Raw genomic sequence first — 23,821 nt, 5'->3', positions numbered from 1 at the left:
CCATGTGGGCCCGCGCTAAAATGAAAAAGTTCGTTTACGTATCCCGTAACTGCTGGTTCCACCGAACTACATCGATGAGTTACCCATTTTCGCGAGTTCAGAGCAACTATCCAAATTTGTTGGACATTTAAAATCTTGTAGTAAATCAGCACTACGTAGATGATTGGCTTGCTTTGTTTTGGAAAGTGACATTGCGTAGCTACCCTTTTGTTTTGTATTGTTTATCTTTTTTTCTTTCTCTCTTTTTGTCATTAAGATTAGTTTCACTAACGAGGAGAACACGGCAATTACCATATTCGATTTCCCAGAAACTTCGCTCAGTGAAAGACGGGTCAAAATAGGCGAAAATGTGTCTCATCTTATACGTAGATACGCGACAGATTTTGAAAAAAATGACAAGCAAAGATTTCGAGGTACGTTCTGCGCCTTTTAATGTTTTCCAATGTATTTTGAAATAATGTTGTCCTTATTTGTCTACCAATTGTATGGTTAATGAATTAAAAAGAAAAAAGAGACTAAATGGAAGGAAAATTTTTTGAAATTGCTTTCGGTGAAATTCCTGTGGTCTATCTTAATTCATAATCAATTGCAAGCGCCAGTTTTCGAAAAAGTGATCCGTTATGCGTGTTTTATGGCGAAATTACTGCCAAAGCATGGAATCTTCAGCAATGCCAACGACGTTTCATTGCCGAGTGAGATTCACACGAAGGCAAGTCGCTGTGGAAAATCTGCCTTCGCGCGATGCTCTTTACGTTCGGAATTTCTGTTTCGAATGTTTCTATGATCGGTATCTTACAAGGGAATGCACCAAATCTTCCTAAAGAATAAACGTAAGAATAAGAACTGAAATAAGAATGAAATATAAGAATATGAGATTTTAAAAAGATTTTAACCCCTGAAAATACCATAACATATTATGTAATAAATGTATGACACTTATTGTAAAACCCAGTTGTAATTTTATGATTAATGTAATGCCTTTCTACCCTCTGACTTGGTAAGAAACGTTCGTGTAGTAACTCTCTACGCACATGAGTACATACACGAAAAAAATATAACCAATAATCGGGTTTCGAACACGGGGCGCAAATATGAGAGGCGCGACGCTAGGCACTGTGCCACCAGTTAACGTGGGCTTATCGTACGCTAAAATACACCCACACTACATCGAAAACTTTGACGGTCGTTTTCTCAGAAACGGTCGAGTACCTACGGATAAGCCTATACATGTGTTCGTTTATTTCGACACCTCTTCCACTGAGCGAATTTTCTGGGAAATCGGGTTATGGCATTTAACGTGTTCTCCTCATAAGAAGCAAGTTGACAGCCTGGTAGACTTGACGAACATGAATCAGTTTTCACTCTGCAGCAGACTGAAACTTCTTGCAGATGGAAACTGTGTCCTGGACTGATACTGACAGACTGGACATTTGTCCGTCATGGGCAAGTGCTTTAACGACTGAGCTATCCAAACACGACACACGACCCGCAATCACAGCTCAGTTCCACCACTACTTCTGTTCCACCCCGCAAGCTTGGAAGGTAGGAGAGAAGAACCGATGGAAGTTCTGGGGGCGGGCTTGAGGCAAAGGTCCCAGGCTCCAGCACCGGTCGTGCACACAGTTTTAATATACGAAAGGGGGGGGGGGGGGGGGAGAATCGTCGCCCTTTGAGGTCTTTTGTAGGTTTGGGAAAAGAAAAAAGTCTGATGGAGCCAAATCTGGAGAATATGGCGGATGCCGTAACAATTAGAACACACAGTCACGCAGAGTTTCCAGTGCTGCGAGGGTTTTGTGCGCCGTTGCGTTGTCCTGATGCAAAAGAACTCCGCGCGTCAATTTTCTGCGCATTTTTTTCTTTATCTCTGTTCTCAAACGGCACGGGAGGGTGCATTGATAGTTACGTCCTTTTGTAGGTAATACACCATAATTACCCCTTCTGCATCCCAGAAGACCGATGCCATTTCCTTACCGGCTGATTTTTGCACCCGGAAATTTTTGGGATAGGGGATGAAGGATGTTTCCATTGTTGTGACTGCTGTTTTGTCTCAGGGTCAAAGTAGTGAATCTACGTTTCGTCCATTGTCACACAGTTTGAAGAAAGCCGTCTTCATCCGCTTCAAACCGGCGAACGATTTCTTCCAACACTGCACACGCTCCCGTCTCTGATCTGCAATCGAGCCTCTCGGGATCCACCGAGATGAAACATTCCGTATTCCCAAAATATCCATAACAACGTCATGATCACGTCCATCGGAGATTCCAAATATGTCTTCAATGTGTTGTAACGTTGTTCGACGATCGTGCAAAACCGTATCGTGAATTGCAGTCCCTGTTTCATCAGTGGCAACAGTGACAGGCCTCCCGCGCCTTGGAATATCTTCCACACTCGTTCTTCCAGGTTTGAAGCTGGACACCCAGGGTACTCCGCATATCCTCCGCAATTTCGTTGCGCGTCATTCCCTTCAAATGAAGATATTCAGTCACAGCACAGTTCTTGATTCTCTCGATGTTCGCCATTTTCCTTACACTACGATATACAGCGCATCCTAGCGGTGAAACTAACGAAGCTGGAGACGCTAAATTTGACTTGCATACCCACAAAGAGCCACAATAAAAGTAGGTGTTGTTGTTTGTGCGGGACATTACGGTAACTATCTCGGGTTAGAAACTTTTCGACCGCCCCTCGTAGCCTGCTAGAATGTTTTTAACGTACGAAATTGCTCTCGAATGAAGCTGCGACACGGTAGCTAGTCGCAAAGAAAGGAAAGTAAACAAATAAAACACAAACGAAGTGTAGATGTGAGACGTCTGTATCCGAAGCGAATACTTATGACCTGTGGACCCGCCAGTAAAAGTCTTCTTTAAAAGGAGCGGAGAAGACCGTGAGAAACTGGCTCGATTCGCACCGCTAGGGATTCTTATTGACGAGGCACCCTCTACAGCTTGTAACAGCACTACGTAGCGATCTAGCACCTGTGAGGCTGCGGCGGCGCCGTCTTTTACGAGAGCTTGAAAACTAATTTTGTGATCAGCCAGAAAGCGGTGGAGAACATACTGACCAATGTTCCCAGTCTGCAAGTCCACATTCTTGTCCAGCCCACTGAAAGAAATATTCGTATTGTCTATTTACTCAGCGAGATCAAGAACTATGGTTATAAATGAAGATTTTGAGTTCTAATTGATAGATGTATTTGATCATCATTCACACGCACAACACAGTAACGATTATGTTGCTGTTGTGGTCTTCAGTCCTGAGACTGGTTTGATGCAGCTCTCATCATCATCTCTATCATGTGCAAGCTGCTTCATCTCCTAGTACGTACTGCAGCCTACATCCTTCTGAATCTGCTTAGTGTATTCATCTCTTGGTCTCTCTCTACGACTTTTACCCTCCATGCTGCCCTCCAATACTAAATTGGTGATCCCTTTGATGCCTCAGAACATGTCCTACCAACCGATTCCTTCTTCTAGTCAGGTTGTGCCACAAACTCCTCTTCTTCCCAATTCTATTCAGTACCTTCTCATTAGTTATGTGATCTACCGATCTAATCTTCAGCATTCTTCTGTAGCACCACATTTCGAAAGCTTCTATTCTCTTCTTGTCCAAACTATTTATCTTCCATGTTTCACTTCCATACATGGCTACATTCCATACAAATACTTTCAGAATCAACTTCCTGACACTTAAATCCATCCATTAACAAATTTCTCTTCTTCAGAAACGCTTTCCTTGCCATTGTCAGTCTGCATTTTATATCCTCCCTACTTCGATCAACATCAGTTATTTTGCTCCCCAAATAGCAAAACTCCTTTTCTACTTTAAGTGTCTCATTTCCTAATCTAATTCCCTCAGCATCATCCGAGTTAACTTGACTACATTCCATTATCCTCATTTTGATTTTGTTGACGTTCATTGTGTATCTTCCTTCCAAGACACTGTCCATTGCGTTCAACTGCTCTTCCAAGTCCTTTGCTGTCTCTGACAGAATTACAATGTCATCGGCGAACCTTAAAGTTTTCATTTCTTCTCCATGGATTTTAATACCTATTCCGAATTTTTCTTTTTTGTTTCCTTTACTGCTTGCTCAATATACAGATTGAATAACATCGGGGATAGGCTACAACCCTGTCTCACTCCCATCCCAACCACTGCTTCCCTTTCATGCCCCTCGATTCATATAACTGCCATCTGGTTTCTGTACAAATTGTAAATAGCCTATTATACTAATAATAAATGTCTCTATCCTAAACATCACTATAAGCAGTTCAGAGACGACCTCAATGGTAAGTTCCCATTAAATGGTCTTTCTCCCTGACTTCTGATAATCAATTTAATTGCTCGTCCACAAAGTGGAAAATAATTATCACCACTTGCCACACGGTTTTGTTAACATTACGGCCGGCACACAAACAGTTACTTCCGCGAAATCTAAGCGAACCAGGACGATGTGCAGTCCTCGCGAGTTCACTTTCTATTGTTACTGAAAATATGCATTTAGTAACAGCCTGTCTGTGACGTCATCCGAGGCAGCGCGTACTACGGCGTTCGAATGACGCGGAACGTCAGGTAACTGGGTGCGAAGTGAAGTCAAGCGACTATAGAGATGGGGCCCCTCCACGACCGCATCAACGTGGTGATCAGACCAAAAGTTCTACTGTCACCTCCGTCAACATGTTAGTTATCTAATAGGTGAATCACCGGATGCTGGGCTGTGATTTAAATCCGTACGTCTGGGTAAGACTACGCATTAACACGGTCCATCAGGTGATAGATAGTGGACGAAACGCGAATGAGGGTAGCAATTTGAAGAGCGAAGGGAAAAAAGTGCCAAGGCTCGTGCCGTGGGAAAAAACCTCTGTGACAGTGGGATGGGTAGTAAGAGCAGTAGTGGCTTACTAGCTGCGATAGTTCATGCAAGGTTGGGTTTGTTAGTATGGGTATCATGCATCATTACCGTGGCAAGCGATGGCGATGTATTCCGGTTTGCTGCAGCCGCTGCATTCCTGGAACAATCAAGATCGTTATATAGTAGTGGGAGATCGGCGATAGATCATCTCACTATGTGTGTGTGTGGGGGGGGGGGGGGGGGAGCTTGTTTGCATGCAGTGTACAGTACGGCTTCCCTGCATGGTGCCAGTTATTCGGCAAGTGGGTTCCAGCTGGATATCCAGTAATGGTGTCTGATTAACAGGGGCTCACCTGTACCGTTGTGTTTGCGTGTACTTGGCCATAGATGTTAGGTCCTTACAAGTATGTATTTTGTTCTTTTGTGTTTCCATCTGTGGTTGTGGTCGTAGTTCCCCAGATTCAGAATAAACAGGTTCTGAGAATGTCTGGAGTTTCTTTATAGTCTTGTGGTGAGTTTGTGGCTTACCCCCGTGAGAGTCTCAAGTCGGTATTCCCGGTGAACGTCCGCGATGCGTGTGTATCGTGGAACATTGCTTATGATTTTGAGTACTTTGTTTTGTATGATCTGCAGACGGAGCAGGCGTGTGGGCGCAGCGTATCTCCAGAATTGAGCTGCGTACGTCATCAGGGGTCGAATAAGTGTCATGCACATGCACCTCGACACCCTTCTGTTCAGTGTGCTACGCCTGTTCAGCATAGGGTAGAGCTGTTTGAGCTTCGCGCTTGCTCGGTTGGTCATGTGTTGTATGTGGTCCCCCCAGAGTAATTTCCGGTCCAGCCAGACAACGAGGTATTTGACTTTCTCACGTAAACGTATTGGGCGTGCATGTAGAGTTATTGGTCTGCAGTATCGGTGTTTGCGCAGTTGCTTCGGTTTTCCAGTGAACAGAACGGCTTTGCACTTGTCGACAGCCGGCCGGGTTGGCCGAGCGGTTCTAGGCGCTACAGTCTGGAACCGCGCGACCGCTACGGTCGCAGGTTCGAATCCTGCCTCGGACGTGGATGTGTGTTATGTCTTTGGTTAGTTAGGTTTAAGTAGTTCTAAGTTCTAGGGGACTGATGACCTTAGAAGTTAAGTCCCATAGTGCTCAGAGCCGTTTGAGCCATTAATCACAGAAAAAGATTTAGCTCGGCTACATGTAAACTTCGCCGTCTATAATTTTTAGAACGGAACTGACAGTAGAACATGACCTCTGAACTACAAATTTAAGAGACCTTGTATTGATTGTTATTTACATCAATGTCTTGAAACTTGTTATATCTTCATTATTTAATGTGCTTAATCACGTCCTGTTATCAGAACTTTCTAGCATTAATATAACAGATACTTAATCTACTATAAATAAGGACATTTTTGTTCCAAATTTCATTAAATTACGCGATAACTATTAGAGATAGCTAAATGGGGTCACGTAGTTACTATGTCGAACTGAAGCTTCGTACACATTTTTGTCTTTCTATTTTTATTATTTAGCGTCACTTATTTTTCGTAAAGACGAGGACTCTGACTAAAATTTTGTTCCGATTGTTATGGTAACGTGGCACTACTAGCAGTGAATTGGGGTAAGTCCCGACACACTCCTTCGCCTCTGTATCTCTCAAATGACAAAGCGCTTGATTCGCTACACACCTAATTGTGATAACTAATTACTGGTTGTACGACTGCTGGGGATTTCAGTGTGCAGATAGTATTCGCAGACGCGGCAGTTAAGGAGCGTGGCCGCAGGCTGTGCAGCGGCACATGGCACCACGCAGTTTTAGCAGCGCAGCGGCGGGCTTCACGCTAGGCTACGCCACGCCACGGCTGGCTGGCCGACACAACAGCTGCGGCCAAACATTGTCACCGCCGCGCGCAGCCGATCCCGCCTACCCAATGGCTTTCAGTCTCGCGAGCGACATACAGATGCACTGCCCGGCGTACAGAATTTCACCCGGATAAAGCTTGCCCGTGTGTCGCGCCAAATAAAACTCACAAAACAGTATCCCTTGTGACACGCACGTACTGCTCTTGTGACGAAAGCGCATCTACTTTTTTTTGACGCGTGCGTGGAATCCGCTTTTTTTAACGTTGGGGGCGTTTACAACTATGTTAGGAGACGCGAGTGTGTGATCTAACATTCCCCGTACTTACTGAGCTGTACGAACTTTACGTTTAGTGCGTGTTTGGGTATTCAGGGAAACACAAAGTTTAGAGCTTAATTACCCGTTAACGGCATGATGATTAAAGACGAATCGCAACCGGCCACTGGTGAAGGGAAAGGGTATCTATAATTTATGGAAATCACAGAAAATGAAATCTGAATAGCCGAAGTGGAATTGCAGCGTCCGACCTACCAAACGCGACTCCTCTGCTTTAACATTCCGTCGTGTGGTTCCACAGTAGATTCTCAGTTATAATACGCTAAAACCAGGCGCTGAAAGATGCGAAAATTACCGAACTACCAGTTTAATAAGGCACGGATGCAAAATACTAACACGAATCCATTACAGAAGAATGTAAAAACTCGTAGAATCCGACCTCTAGGAAGATCACTTTGGATTCCGGAGAAATGTAGGAACACGCGAGCAAATACTGACACTACGTCTTCTCATAGAAGATAGGTTAAGGTAAGGTGAATCTACGTACATAGCATTTGTAGACTTACAGAGAGTTTTTGACGATGTCGACTTGAATATTCTCTCTCAAATCCTAAATGTGGCAGTGGTAAAATACACGGAGAGAAAGACTATTTACAATTAGTAGCCGGCCGCTGTGGCCGAGCAGTTCTAGGCGCTTCAGTCCGGAACCGCGCTGCTGCTACGGTCGCAGGTTCGAATCCTGCCTCGGGCATATATGTGTGTGATGTCCTTAGATTAGTTAGGTATAAGTAGTTATAAGTCTAGGGGACTGATGACATCAGATAAGTCCCATAGTGCTTAGAGCCATTTTTTTTACAATTAGTACAGAAACCAGGTGGCAGTTGGCCGGCCGCGGTGGTCTCGCTGTTCTAGGCACGCAGTCCGGAACCGCGCGACTGCTACGGTCGCAGGTTCGAATCCTGCCTCGGGCATGGATGTGTGTGATGTCCTTAGGTTAGTTAGGTTTAACTAGTTCTGAGTTCTAGGGGACTGATGACCTAAGATGTTAAGTCCCATAGTGCTCAGAGCCATTTGAACCATTTTTTAACAAAATCAAAACGGGAATAATGGAATGTACTTGAATTAAATCATGCAATGCTGAGAGTATTAGATTAGAAAATGAAACACTTAAAGTAGTAAATGAGTTTTGTCATTTGGGAAGAAAAATAACTGATGATGGCTGAAGTAGGGAAGATATAAAATGTAGACTGGCAATGGCAAGAGAAGCGTTTCTCAAGGAGAGAAATTTGTTTACATCGAGTATAGACTCAGCGTCAGGAAGTCAAACGGTTCAAATAGCTCTGAGCACTATGGGACTTAACTTCTGAGGTCATCAGTCCCCTAGAACTTAGAACTACTTAAACCTAACCAACCTAAGGACATCACACACATCCATGCCCGAGGCAGAATTCGAACCTGCGACCGTAGCGGTCGCGCGGTTCCAGACTGTAGCGCCTAGAGCCGCTCGGCCACTGCGGCCGGCGTGAGGAAGTCGTATCTGAAACTATTTGTATGGAGTGTAGCTATATATGGAAGTGAAACATGGACGATGAACAGTTTAGACAATAAGATAATAGAAGCTTTTGAAGTTTGGTGCTACAGAAGAATGCTGAAGATTAGATGGGTAAATCACGTAACTAATGAGGAGGTGCTGAATAAAATTGGGGAGAAGAGAAATTTGTGGTAGGTTGGTATGGAATATTCTGAGGCATCAAGGGATCACCAGTTTAGTACTGGAGGGAAGCGTATGGCGTAAAAATCGTAGAGGGACACCTAGAGATGAGTACGGTAAATACATTCAGAGGGATGTAGGTTACAGTAGTTACTCGGAGGTAAAGAGGCTTGCACAGGATAGAGCAGCATGGAGAGTTGTATCAAACTAGTCTTTGGACTGAAGACCACAACAACAATAAGATGAACGAGAAACTTTATTCTTTCCCTTACGTAATTTTTCAGTGTCTATCACACAATTCTTCCGAGCTGCAAAGAAATAACCAGGTCGTATCATAATTAACAGCAGAAGCTGGTAAGGGTCAAAGTATATGATAAAAGAAGCAGAAACTAACTTCAGTAACAAATATTTTCGTAGCTGGTACACATGAATCTGAAATCTAAACTGCTAAAATTAATCAAACATATAATTGTAAACTTGTCGCTTAAGTCCCCATCTAGGTTCAAGAATGGTTCAAAAATGGTTCAAATGGCTCTGAGCACTATGGGACTTAACATCTGAGGTCATCAGTCCCCTAGAACTTAGAACTACTTAAACCTAACTAACCTAAGGACATCACACACATCTATGCCCGAGGCAGGATTCGAACCTGCGACCGTAGCGGGCGCCGGTTCCAGACTGAAGCGCCTAGAACCGCTTGACCACAGCGGCCGGCCCATCTAGGTTCAAATTTCACTCTTGGCCATGGTTAGGGTACGTAAAACTTGTTTAATATCCAGCCACCACATTCGTATGCCCGTGTAAGACGACACCTAACGCTCCGATACGGTCTGAAATGGATAGATGAAGCTCGGCCTGCGCATGTGACCGCAGTCGTCTGGGTTTTTCTGCTTGGGGTCATCTCAGAAATGACGTCTACAGCATTCACTTTAAGCACCCCAGTTGAACAACTGGTGCAGTGAATTGTACAATATTATGAAGCTTTACGAAGTGGTCCGGGGCAGTTTGAATGAATTTTTAACCGCAGAGTCGAGTGAAGTCTGGCATCCAAATGTGTGGCCGACACCTTTAACAAGTACGTGTGTACAGTAAATCTGAACCTGTAATGTACTCAAGTTCAAAAATGGTTCAAATGGCTCTGAGCACTATGGGACTTAACATCTATGGTCATCAGTCCCCTAGAACTTAGAACTACTTAAACCTAACTAACCTAAAGACATCACACAACACCCAGCCATCACGAGGCAGAGAAAATCCCTGACCCCGCCGGGAATCGAACCCGGGAACCCGGGCGTGGAAGCGAGAACGCTACCGCACGACCACGAGATGCGGGCATACTCAAGTAGTTTTGTATTTATTGTTAAGGTAAGCTATAGATAAAATTTCAGCTCATTTGCAAGGGGACTCTGTGGAAAAATTCAGTTGTAGTACCTAGGACAATACTGACGTCAGTGGCTGCCCGTAACCACGCATTCGCAAGTATCTCGCGAACGCTTCTTTTGCGGACCCGTGTTTACAGGGACGTTTTTGAATCTACCCTGCATGCATACTGTTTCTAAACTCCACATCCCAAGTCCTAGGACACGTACACTGCATCGGATTGATAATTTGAATAGGAACACATACTTCTGTGCTACATGAACAAATATATTAAACTGTGTATTCCATTTTAATACGTTTGCGGAAGAAAGAGTTACAGTAATGCCCACGGCTCTGACAACTACACATTTCTAACGGGTGAAATTACGTGGTTATCACTGTCGTGTAGTACCCACTGCAGTAAAAATCGATTGGGATGTGTATCTTCAGTGTAATGTTAAACACAATTTCATCACCATCAGTAGCAGCCATTTGATATCCACAGCTACGAGTACATTAAGGCTTCCTCCATACCTCTAATTCATTGTGGACTTCAGATTTTTTCATTTCATTAGGCAATCACTTCGAACTTCCTTTTTCCTGTAGCTGATGCAATGGTGAAGATATGGACTCGCATTCTGCATGACTGGAATTAAATTCCCCCGTCTGATCATTCAGATTTAGGTTTCCCGTGTTTTTCCTAATTCACTAAGGCGAATGCTGGGGTGATACATTTGAAAAGGACTCGCGGATTTCCTTCCCTACCCTGTCCACTCCGCGGTCTTTCTTTCTAAGGACGTCGTCTTTGACAGGTCTTTAACGCCTTATCTTCCATTCTTTGTTCGTTGTCTCCTGGAATCCAGCGAAGGTCTTATTTGGCCCTTCTATCATCCATCCTTCTGGTTACATATCGCCCTAACATCCATTTTGTTCCCATTCCAGTCTAAATTACGTCTTCCACTCCAGACTCTTGCCTGGTTTCTTTGTTTTCCCACTTCTGCAACTTGCATCTGTAAGTTTTTGAACGTTTTTCGCATTAAAAACCCACGGCTCCTTCCTGCAAGGCAAAACTGGTAACAAAAGCCGTTTTAAAGTTTTTTCATTGTACAGTTTCTTTCGTTTCTTCTTTATCCAGTCGTTGTGTTTAAAGGCCCTAAAAAACAAAAATTCATCAACATTTCTTATGACTTCGCTAACTGTTTCTAGTATGTGTTGCAAATGCCCCTTCTTCTGTGTAAGTACACAGTTCATTCATATTTGTGCACATATTTCACTCGTATCTCTAGCGAATTTTGCCCTGTAGTTCCATCTGAATTTTTAAGAAAATAGTACTTTTGCCAATACTGAATGCGATTTCGAGAAAAAGGATTGTCGCTGGCAACTGAGTGATTCTCCCCTGCGACTCTAGAGTGGACGTTAAATGTACATGTGGTACTGATCATTGACTCCGAAGCACTATATGATTGATTTACTGAACGATCCAAATGAGAGACTGATTGCGTTTCATACTTTTAAAGCATTGCAAGTGAACCAATGAGAGAAAAGAAATACCATGGTGTCGTTTTTGGATGTTTAGTCCTAGGAAGAAACTGGTTTTATTTAGGTTATCCATTACGTGTTAAAGTATCCAGCATTTCAGTATAATCAACAGAATGAAAACGTATCCCTTTTCATCACCATTAAGTTATCTAAAAACTTCCGCTGGTACTGCTGATGAAATGGAATCTTCTTGCCTCACTCAGCTTTAAATTCTGAATGTCCACTATCGTGGTGAAGTCCTGTGGAGCCTGCCAGCACTGACATATATAAATTTCTTAACGTGGAAACATATTGTCCCAAATACTGATACATGGTGACAATGATTGAACTATATGAAACAAAATCGTCATATCTTTTGAACGGTTTGCGTTAGGACATTCAAACTGCACGGTTGGCCGCGGAGAATGAAGGGAGTTAGTATGCGCTGTATGGCTCGGTTTAACGACGAAGCCCACTTTCAGTTGAATGGGTTCGTCAATAAGCGATGTTGTGTGCATTAGAGGGACTGAGAATCCGCATTTCGCGATCGAGAAGTCTCTTCACCCTCAACGGGTGACTGTGCGGTGTGCAATGTCCAGTTACGGAATAAACGTTGCGACATTCCTAGATGGCGCGGTGACTAGCGAACGGTACGTGAAGGTTTTGGAAGATTCATTCCCATTATCCAGAGTGACCCTGATTTCGACAAGATGTGGTTCATGCAAGACAGAGCTCGACCCAAACGAAGCAGGAGAGTGTTTGATATCCTGGAGGAGCGCTTTGGGGACCACATTCTGGCTCTAGGGCACTCTGGCATGGGCATCGAATGGCCGCCATATTCTCCGGATATTAATACATGCGACTCCTTTTTGTGGGGCTATATTAAAGACAAGGTGTACAGCAATAACCCCAAAACCACTGCTGAGCTGAAAACAGCCATTCAGAAGGTCATCGACAGCTCGATGTTCCTTCACTTCAGCGGGTCATGCGCAGAATTTCGCTATTCGTCTGCGCCACATCACCGCCAATGATGGCAGGCATATCGAACATGTCATAACCTAAAACCCGAATATCTGTAGTGAATTATACATATTGAGTAAAGTGCGTGCACGCCGTGGTTTGTAACTAATTCACGTTTTTTTCATATAGTTCAATAGTTGTCACCCTGTGCATGTAAATTATTGCTCCGTCCCAGGTCCAACTTATGAATGTCTTAATGTTTGGAGTAAACGTGTTAAGGTCCTGCCTATGGCCTGTTCTAAAGCATTATTTTATAACTACTGTGTTTCATTGGTGTTAATTTCGGAAGTGAACATATAGACTTACTTTTCAATACTGGTGAGTAGACTCAAAATTCGAGTACTGATTATGGAAGTCTTCGTGAAACAATTATAAATTCAAAATAATTATGTAAAATACGCTTGAAACTAGAGTGTATTAGTACATCCTTAAATTACATTTAGGATAAGTGTTAAAATATGCACGAATGCGGTAACATATTTCAATTTCTTTCTGAATTCCGTGACTTGGCTGAACAAGAAATTAAAAATTGGCGTTCGAGTTTATATGTTTCTCTTACAGCTAAGACTGGAAGACAAAGTTTAAGCTTGTTGGTGGGCTGAATTGTTCAGCACAGTGACAACGTACAGATACTTCAGTATAGAAGTTGCAAATGCGTCATTTCGTCTAAAAACTTACCCTATAAAAACAAAATATGATTCGGCGCCATCGTTACACGAATGTTTAGTACACTGACAGTTCTCCTGAAATTATAAGTAAGTGTTGCATTATCTGAACGGACGTATTTCCAAATTCGGATTTATGAAGGTATATTTAAGAATCTCAACGACTCTTGAGTGTTTTAACAATCTAGTTTTGCTGCGTGTGCCATGGAAACGGTGTGAAAGCTTGCAAAAGTCTGCCGAAGTTAACCAACTGGTAAATAAGGAACAAGAGAGGAGGGGATTTTTTGAAGCTTGTTTTGCCAACTGACAGGTCATACTGTCTTGAAGAAAATCGTGTACAATGCATATGTTTTACAAATATAACTATCCCCGACAGCTATATGTAAGAATGAAAAGAACGTCCTCGCGATATCAACATGATCATGCCCTCTAACAGCATATTTAACGACTCGTACTCGATCGTTATCGGCTGGGCGCGAAATATGACATGCACATAGTCGACTAAAACTAAAGAACCGGCGCTGACCGAAATCATAGCGATACATGTCTGACTTAAAATATTTTCGCTCTTTTAATATAACTCAATGCTTAAGCCTGAGTTAAGAACTGCAGAATCTTTTGGGCCCTTTTGAATTATGAAGTACGGATTAAATAGAGAGCATCTGAAGATAGCGTCTCCGCCCTGTAAAGAAACACGCCATACCGAGACGCATCTGAAGCAGCCATTTTCATCCCTTCAGTAATTAGACTTCGTGCTTATAAACGGCGGAGAATCGCAGCAATTATCGGAGAATTAATGGGACCTTTCTTGTTCAGTGCTCCTCCTAAATTCGGTCCAAAAGTAAGTTCTGCTTCTGCAGATTCTTTTGTCTTTCCCGATTGACAAGGGTCGCTTATGTCGGGATATTGGTTAGAGGAGTCCGCAGCTCGTGGTCTTGCGGTAGCGTTCTCGCTTCCCGCGCACGGGGTCCCGGGTTCGATTCCCGGCGGGGTCAGGGATTTTCTCTGCCTCGTGATGACTGGGTGTTGTGTGTCTTTCATCATCATTGACTCGCAAGTCGCCGAAGTGGCGTTAACTAAAGAGGACTTGCAATACGGCGGCCGAACCCGCTTGGGGACCTCCCGGCCAACAATGCCATACGATCATTTCATTTCATTGGTTAGAGGGTCTCACCAAATTATTACCCTGTATGCCGATATACTTGCTCTGTAGTTCTCTCCCTTGAAACACCCTTCTTTAGTCAGCGTTTTCTGTACTGATGAAGGAAGTTTCCATCAAGATCTCTGTGAATCATACATTTAGCCACCGAAGTTTCGTTATGATTAAAAGCCATTAATTCTTCATAGCACAAACCTTTCAGTATTAGTAGAGCTGAATCTGTCTGAACAGTCTGAAATACTTGTAGAAATAGCCTGTAAAAGTTATAGTCGCAATATATCTGACACGAAACATGTTATTCTCTCTCTCTCTCTCTCTCTCTCTTCCTCTTTTGTTTGCAGTTTCCCACGTAGGAAGTCTGTTCATTTTTTCTATAAATGAATACTCGTCTGCCTCTCATCCGGTTCGCGCCACACGGTTTTACACAAGATTTCGTTGAGAGTAATATTTTTCCATTCCTATTATTAGTGGATAGTGATACGTTTTAGTGTCGTCCCTCACGTGTTTTGCTACCTCTCTTTTTAACAGTAATGGCATAGAATATCAAGTAAACAGTGCACTTGTAAACTCAAGGCTGCGATGTCCGATTCTAAACTACCTCCGAAACGAAAATTACTGTCGAAAGCGACTAATTTCTACATTAGCTTTATACGTATCTTTTGCTCTAGTAAAAATACAGCGTACACAAAGGGAACCTACCCACTCTCTTAGTATAAGTAACCTATAAAATGGGATATTCCTCATCATAAGAAAGCAGTCGTAAAATTTACATATGACACATGGAGTTAACTAAGTAAAACAAAGCTGGACAGTTAAAAATGTCATAACAATACTAAAATACTTGAAGTTTTGCACTTTTATATTGAACTAGCACACCCGGCAATGCTTCGCAATTGCTAAATATTTATGGAATTGGATATACGTCCTAGTCTGGTATATCCCTGAGAGTTGTGTCACGAGACAAATTTCCGGTCGCCGTTGCGACTTCGTCCATTTTGAAAGTGAGGAAGACGAAATTGTACTAAATTATACTCAATATGAATTAAAATGACTCTTTTACTTTCCTTTAGCTGTTTATTTTTAAGCATTTTTAAAAAATTTGTACACAAAATATTTACAAAATTTCGGAGTATACATTTTTCGTTTTTGATACAGTGTGGTAAGAGTATGAACTGGTTTTCCAAAAGGTCAGTTCGTGAAAGGGTAACATACAATAGACCACGCAAAAAACATTCTGATCTTAAATCATTTCCAACGTATTTGAATGTCTGATCTTCAGCTTTATTTAACGTTTCTGCAAACGAAACCTTGATTCACTTAAACTGGATGGGCAAATTGGCTAGAATCATGGCATACAGGTTATAAGGGAAGCCTCTCCAGTTGATGAATCTGTGTGGATAGTAGTTTCAGTGATATTATTTTGGACAGTGTTAATCTGCGAACGGGTGACATCGCAAAGTATCAAAAATTTTAAAATGTTCAAATGTGTGTGAAGTCTTATGGGACTTAACTGCTAAGGTCATCAGTCCCTAAGCTTGCACACTACTTAACCTAAATTATCCAAAGGACAAACACACACACCCATGCCCGAGGGACGACTTGAACCTCCGCCGGGACCAGCCGTACAGTCCATGACTGCAGCGCCTGAGACCGCTCGGCTAATCCCGCGCGGCTCGCAAAGTTTCGAGTGATTCATTTGCGTAGTATTATTCTAATCGTAAGCCGATAAGCAATATTACTTTTCTAATACACATGTTTTCTGTTAAAACCGACTGCGAGGAAGAAAACAGCAGACCGCATTGTTGCGCATAGTTTTCGTTTAAAACTACACTGGTGTCCAAAATTAAAGCAAAAAACGGAAATTTTACATGGTTGCGTTTATTTTGCCACAAAACAGATTGAATAAGTGATAGTAAAGTAGAAACAATGTAAAGAATACAGAACGTAAACAAGTGTAACATGCATAACGGTATACAAAAATGTTCTGCGTTTTTTCCAACTTAACTGATTTACACATACATTCTCACAACTGGTTAATGTGCTCAGTATGGGGTGTGATCACCTCTGGCAGCAATGCAGGCCTCACAACGACGGGGCATGCTGTTAATGATGTCATCAGTAAGAAGCCCGGGCCCACGGCACCTCGCAACAACCGCACATGAGGTCCCAAGAGAACGTCCCGATGCCCGACAGCAGTTAAACCTTGCTGATTCAACCGTACAATTTCATGAAGTGGTATTCGAGTGGTTAGCATAATCCCTGCCCCCACCATTAGGGATCCTCCTCAGTACAGGTCTCATCCCACAATGTCTGGATTCCGAAACCACTCCACATGCGAATCCGTCGAGAGTCACTCCCCAAACCAAATCGGGACTCATCTGTGGCAAGACCGTCCAGGTGGCATGTTGACGACTCCACTCTAGACATTCCCTTTAGTAAAGACACGTCAGAGATACACATACAGCAGGTTTCCGACAATAAAGGCCATTCTGCTGAAGCCTTCTGTACACCGATCGCCTCGATACAACACGTGCAGTGGTTGCTGCGAGGTCAGATGCCAGTTGCCGTGCAGTACTAAGGCGATACCGTCGTGCCCTTATAGTCAAAAAAGGTACTCTCTTTCTGATGTCACACGTGTTCGGCCCCGCCCTGGATTTCAGGATACAATTTCGGTCTCTATAAACTGTCGCCACAGCCGAGAAACAACAGAGCGATTCACATTAAGCCATCAGGCTACATCAGTTTGCGACTGTCCTGCTTCCACTTTTTCTTTGGCTCTCCACCACGGAGAATGTGGTAGGTGTTTTCTCTGTGCCATACTGCACTGTCTTTGACTGTGTAAGCCGCGACTGTGGATGTGGGACTTACCAGCAAACACTGCATTTTTAACAGGTGCCCTGAAGTCAGCGTTGGCATGGTTGTCCGTCGACCGGAATGCCATCTTCCGCGCAGAACACGATCGTACGGACATCTGGTTGACTGTATGTTTATATCGTGAATGAGCCACAGGACGGGGAGGAAACGGTTTGTTGCTTTAATTTTGGACACCAGTGTATACATACAAGGAAGCAGTACATATGAGAGAAACAATTGTCTAATGCTTTAAATTCTCTGCTGTCGTGGTTGAAACCCGTAAGCAGGAAATAAACCGAAATCGTACATTTTCACAATACAGCATTTTCTTTCTCGCAGTCGGTTTCAATAGAAAACCTGTAGATTGTTGTTTAACACAACCAAACAGCTTTTTGTTGTGGTCTTCAGTCCTGAGACTGGTTTGATGCAGCTCTCCATGCTATTCTATCCTGTGCAAGCTTCTTCATGTCCCAGTACCTACTGCAACCTACATCCTTCTGAATCTACTTAGTGTATTCATCTCTTTGTCTCCCTCTACGATTTTTACCCTCCACGCTGCCCTCCAACACTAAATTGGTGATCCCTTGATGCCTCAGAAAATGTCCTACCAACCGATCGCTTCTTCTAGTCAAGTTGTGCCACAAACTCCTCTTCTCCCCAATTCTATTCAATACCTCCTCATTAGTTATGTAATCTACCCATCTAATCTTCAGCATTCTTCTGTAGCACCACATTTCGAAAGCTTCTATTCTCTTCTTGTCCAAACTATTTATCGTCCATGTTTCACTTCCATACATGGCTACACTCCATACAAATACTTTCAGAAACGACTTCCTGACGCTTAAGTCTATACTCGATGTTATCAAATTTCTCTTCTTAAGAAACGCTTTCCTTGCTATTGCTTATGACCGTTAAAATGTTCATTAGAGTATATAGAGTAAAAATTTCAAGTAAATCAGCCAAGAACTTTGAGACTTCTGCTAATAGCTTTTCCCCCTTACGTATTAGCAAAGATTTAATTTTGTTCAACCGATGTTCTTACTTCTGCCGCCATTGCCTTATAATACAGGCAAAATGCTGTTTCATTTCGTACCCTGAAACTACTAGAATTAGGGTTACCAGACGTCCGCATTTACGCGGACATGTCCTCATTTTCGACGTGAAATGTAGCGTCCGTATACATTTTTGCGATTTCTGTTAACGTCCGCATTTTTTGGTTTTGGGAATGAAGATCTTTTGAGTTTTGTTTTCATGTCGTATCGTCAACAATTTATGTTCTTTTTACTACGGTCACTGAATTGCATCATTTGTTATTAGCTAAAATTCGATCTTTTACACTCACAAAATCGAAAACATCGATTTGCGTTGCATACAGATTATGCATCTTTTACCTTAGAGATAGCAGCTTCGAGCATAGGTAGTATCTATGGTCAAAGTTGTGGTGTCACCGCCAGACACCACACTTGCTAGGTGGTAGCTTAAATCGGCCGCGGTCCATTAGTACATGTCGGACCCGCGTGTCGCCACTCTCAGGATCGCAGACCGAGCGCCACCACAAGGCAGGTCTCGAGAGACGTACTAGCACTCGCCCCAGTTGTACGACGACTTTGCTACCACTACACTGACGAAGCCTTTCTCTCATTTGCCGAGAGACAGTTAGAATAGCCTTCAGCTAAGTCCATGGCTACGACCTAGCAAGGCGCCATTAGTTACTTCATGAATCTAAAGAGTCTCACTTGTATCATCAAGAATGCTGTATACCAAAGGACGATATAAAAGTTAAGTGTTCTAGTAGCTACGTTCTTTTCTTTATCACATTCATCACGTATCCTGTTCCAGACTTCGCGCCAGTCGGCGTGTGTGTACGTGTGCCCCTTCGGCTACCCGTCTCTGTGGACTGGCTGCCTTAACAGTCCACTACAAACGCATAGCTGTGATTGTCTACGTTCTGTTTGTTTTTGTGTGACACACGTGTTTTTTAGCGAACTTGTTGATCATCCAGCTGCATCTTTACTTTCCGTATTCATCTTATTGGGTAAGTTTCGTGAATTTCAAAATATAGCTTATGGCATAGAATTATAGTTAAGTTTTGTAAGTGAAGAGTTTTTCATGGTTTAGCTGAACAATACGTTTTGATCATTCTTCGTTTAACTTTTGTTTAAGATAATTTCTCATCATGCCAAAGAGGAAGTATACATTTACGGACCCTATCAATGAGCTTTATCTATGGCATATCCAATCTTTAGTTGCCATTGTTCATAAGTATATTAGTATCTTAGAAAAAGAAGATAACTCCCTTATCGATGTCATGAATGTACTGTATTCCCTTCGTGGTGTTCTTCAGCACAGAAAAGATGAAAATTTTATGTCTTTGAGTGTGAAAGAAAGATTGGTTCAAATGGAAAATGATGGTTATGCTTTGAAGGTGAAGGGTTTTAAGTGCCATAGTGGGATGTTTGGAATACCTGAATATGTGGATGGAACCATTTTGTGAATTTTCTTGTTTTAAGTGGCTCGATTTTTCAGATATATCGTGGTCTCACGTGGAAGAATCAATCAAATTTTTGTTGAATAAATATATTAAAATTGACGATGAAAAGTGCTCTGATCAGTTTTCCAGTTTTAAAGAAATTCATAGCCACATATGATGCAAAATCAGAACCGGCCCATAAGAAGTGGTGCAAGTATGTTGAGTCGTGTAGCAGAGAGGAACAGTTTAGCGAGTTAATTAAAATTGCACAATTCTTCTTCGCGTTACCAGCCCATAATGTTTGTGTGGAGAGGTTCTTCTCCTTAATAGAGGCACAGTGGACAAAGGAGAGAAATAGACTCACTATTGACACTGTAAAGGGCATTGCAATGGTGAAATTTAATTTTAGAAATTTGAATTGCAAGAATTTTTTTCATTTTTTTGTCAAGAAAATGAACTTTTAAAAAAGATTCAGTCAAATGAAAAACACGTAGGTGTGTAATGTTTTTAATTTTTTTTCTTATGTAATAAATTTAAGAAATAGAAAGTCTTCTCTTTTTTCGTACTAAAATATGGAAAATGTCCTCTTTTTGGCATTCCGAAATCTGGTAACCCTAACTAGAATCTGTTTTGTTTTGGATCACACAACTTACTTCCGTTCTTCTGCTTGGGCGCTGCACACTCCACGCTCACCACAGGTTCGACGACCACAATCTGCCACACAGTTTTTACGATCGTCAGATGCACCATCACAGTCAGGAGTTTCCTTAGCTACCACCCTCCTCTGCACTAAACGGCAGAGTTCCCTGCAGCAGGCTGCTCCGAGTAGAGTAAACGGTCCCGCCTGTAATGATCTGAACGTCGGCGGAGAACCGGGAGGGAAGCGAAAAGCGAGCAGAAAGCCCGCCGCTCAAGTGTCGGGAGCGAGCTGCCTCGAAATGCAAAGAAGTGCCCGGAGCATTATTTCCTCCGCTGGCCTGGCAACGCAGCTTGTCCGGTTGGAGAGTTCCCTTTGCCGCGATACCCCGCCGCCTCGTCGCGACCGCTCCCCCGGCATTTGCTCAAATCCGGCCAACTACTCACTGTCTGCGCTCTTCACTTCCTCTTTCCCTCGTTTCTCTTCCTCTTCCGCGCTTTTTACAAGCAGTGCCGGACTTTCTAAGATTGCCAACACTTTTCTCCTTCTGACGCTCTTCCTCGAGAGTTTCACCAAATACTTTTCACGACGGCTGAAACTCATCGTATTATTGGCAAGTTCCGACGAGACTTCTTTTATTCTAAAGTAATAATAATTACTGCAAGGAGGCAAAAACACTTACGTTATTACGAAGAAAGAGAGGTTATAGTTCCAAGCCAGTACACTACGAGTGCGTGTACCAGATTCTCAGGAGAATGTGTAGGTATTCATTTATGAACAGATTGCCAGTCATGATAAAAATGTAAAGGTCGCATGGCATTGTTGGCAGGGAAATCCCAGCCGCCGGACGGAATGGGTGGTATTCCTCCGCACACATTCGGTCTTTCCTTCAGGATATGTGAGAATTGTGTCGTATGTGTATTTGTGGAGCGTAGGTGAGTGTAATGGGTACATGTTTAGTGTAGTGCTATGTTTGCGTTGGATGATGATGATGATGATGATGATGAGAGAAAAGAGAGGGTGAAACCCTGTGCCGTCACATAGCCTTTCAACTCTAATAGCACCAAGACGGCTGCCAAGCTTGTCCCCATCTAGCGGATGATGATGATGATGATGATGTTTGGTTTGTGGGGCGCTCAACTGCACTGTTGTAAGCGCCTGTACAAATTCCCAACCTTTGCTCTGTCCAATCTCGCCGCTTTGATGAATGATGATGAAATAATGAGGACAACACAAACACCCTGTCATCTCGAGACAGGTGAAATTCCCTGACCCCACCGGGAATCCAACCCGGGACCCCGTGCTCGGGAAGCGAAAATGCGACCGCGAGACCACGAGACCACGAGCTGCAGACGCATCTGATGAATAGATCACCATCAAGAGCGTCGCATGCCCTCACTTCACGAGACATGCACTGACGTTTGGAATTTAATACAGGACGTTGGCCCAAAGAGTGTGATCACGAATTATACGCCACCAAATCAAAAAAATTGTTCAAATGGCACTGAGCACTAGAGATGGGGGATCCGCTCTTGAACTAATTCATAGAGTTCAATCTTTCAAAGGAGTGAACAATCAGTGATTCAGAAAAAAAGAACGGTAGCTCCAAACGTTTCCCACGGCAGAGAGAGAGAGAGAGAGAGAGAGAGAGAGAGAGAGAGAGAGAGAGCATATCAGCAGCGCCTCTGCTGGTCAGAGCACAGTGCACGCCACACAACACAGCCAGCGCCGGCCTCTGCCCTGCTTCTACCTTGGCTGCCTGCATTGTGCAGTGCCCCATTGGATTTTGTGTTTCACATATGCCGGGCCGTCTCTGTGCGTCGTCTGCCGCGTGCACTGTGCAGTGTCTGGCGCAGCTTAACTTCGCATCGCACTCTGTCGGCGATCGTTTCAGTCGCACGTCCTGCCCTCTGGGCAGTTGATGCGAGCAACAGGACAGAGAGCCACCTAGCGGATAACATAGGAACTACTTGCAAAAACCTGCTCGCAAGGGAGCGGACGATTTGTCTCGGAGCGGGTGAGCTCCCCCCACCCTGGGAACTCGCCCGCTCAACACTCACCCCACCGTCTCGACTCTAGCCAGAGCGTCGAGCAAAGCGACTCTGGTGTCACTCTGGTCTCTGCGGTCTCAGCTCACGCAGTAATAAAGCTCGCGGCTCGACCTGCTCGACTCAGCGCCTCTGCATCGGAGTTCGTCCCCACTGGATATTGTTCTTCGTAGTAATACCGCTATGTATATTACATTATTATGTTATGTATACATCAATTGTTTTTATTTTATTTTTATTTCTTTAAACTGATTAGATTAGGTTCCTGATGACTCCTCTTACTATAGGATTTTTATTATGGACACTCGAATTTACGCTTTAATTACGAGCGAACCGATAAACGTATCGCAAAATGTGATACACCAATATTTTCCTTGTTTTATTCTGCGTAAGGCTATATGCAGCACTTTCGTTTTACAGTCAAATTTATATATTTTTTTCTTATTCTGGTACGGATTTTGCGATTTTAGGCGTCTTCGAAAGGAAAAATATATGGCTTGCGATGTATTTGTCTGAGGTTAATGAAATTTTAATACATTATAGCCAAATATATTGTTAATGTAAATCTCAAGTTACAACATTTTCCGATCACCCAAAAAACCACGCTAGTGCAAAATAAATCAATAATCAAAAACTTTGTCATATCGTGGAAATTTCAATAAACAATACAAAATTCTTACTCATTATCTGTGTTACTTCAAAATAGGATCAAATAAGATCAAAATGCAGGTATAGTACTGGAATAAACCAAGTTTAAAGGGCAATGTGCCTTTCATTTATTTTCTTTTGTAAATGAGTGGTGAGTCATGAAAAAGAGCTAATTCATTTCAGGGAGTGAACAGTTCTGATCCAATCTCTGAAAAGAACAGTTTTGCCCATCTCTACTGAGCACTATGGGACTCAACATCTGAGGTCATCAGTCCCCTAGAACTTAGAACTACTTAAACATAACTAACCTAAGGACACCACACACATCCATGCCCGAAGCAGGATTCGAACCTGCGACCGTAGCGGTCGCGCGGTTCCAGACTGAAGCGCCTAGAACTGCTCGGCTACGCCGATCGGCGCCACCAAATCTCCTGCCCTTGCCAGCCAAATACTGGCAGTGAATATTTCATCCACTATCAAGGGTCGACCCGGCTTCCGTCCGAGTGACAGCGGTTGGAACATTTGCACGGAGTGACATTTGCACGCCGCGCGGGATTAGCCGAGCGGTCTAGGGCGTTGCAGTCATGGACTGTGTGGCTGATCCTGGCGGAGGTTCGAGTTCTCCCTCGGGCGTGGGTGTGTGTGTTTGTCCTTAGGATAATTTAGGTTAAGTAGTGTGTAAACTTAGGGACTGATGGCCTTGGCAGTAAAGTCCCATAAGATTTCACACACACATTTTTGAC

The sequence above is a fragment of the Schistocerca nitens genome, chromosome 3, assembly GCF_023898315.1.
Source record: "Schistocerca nitens isolate TAMUIC-IGC-003100 chromosome 3, iqSchNite1.1, whole genome shotgun sequence".
Taxonomy (NCBI): Eukaryota; Metazoa; Arthropoda; class Insecta; order Orthoptera; family Acrididae; genus Schistocerca; species Schistocerca nitens.
This window is presented reverse-complemented; position numbering follows the sequence as displayed.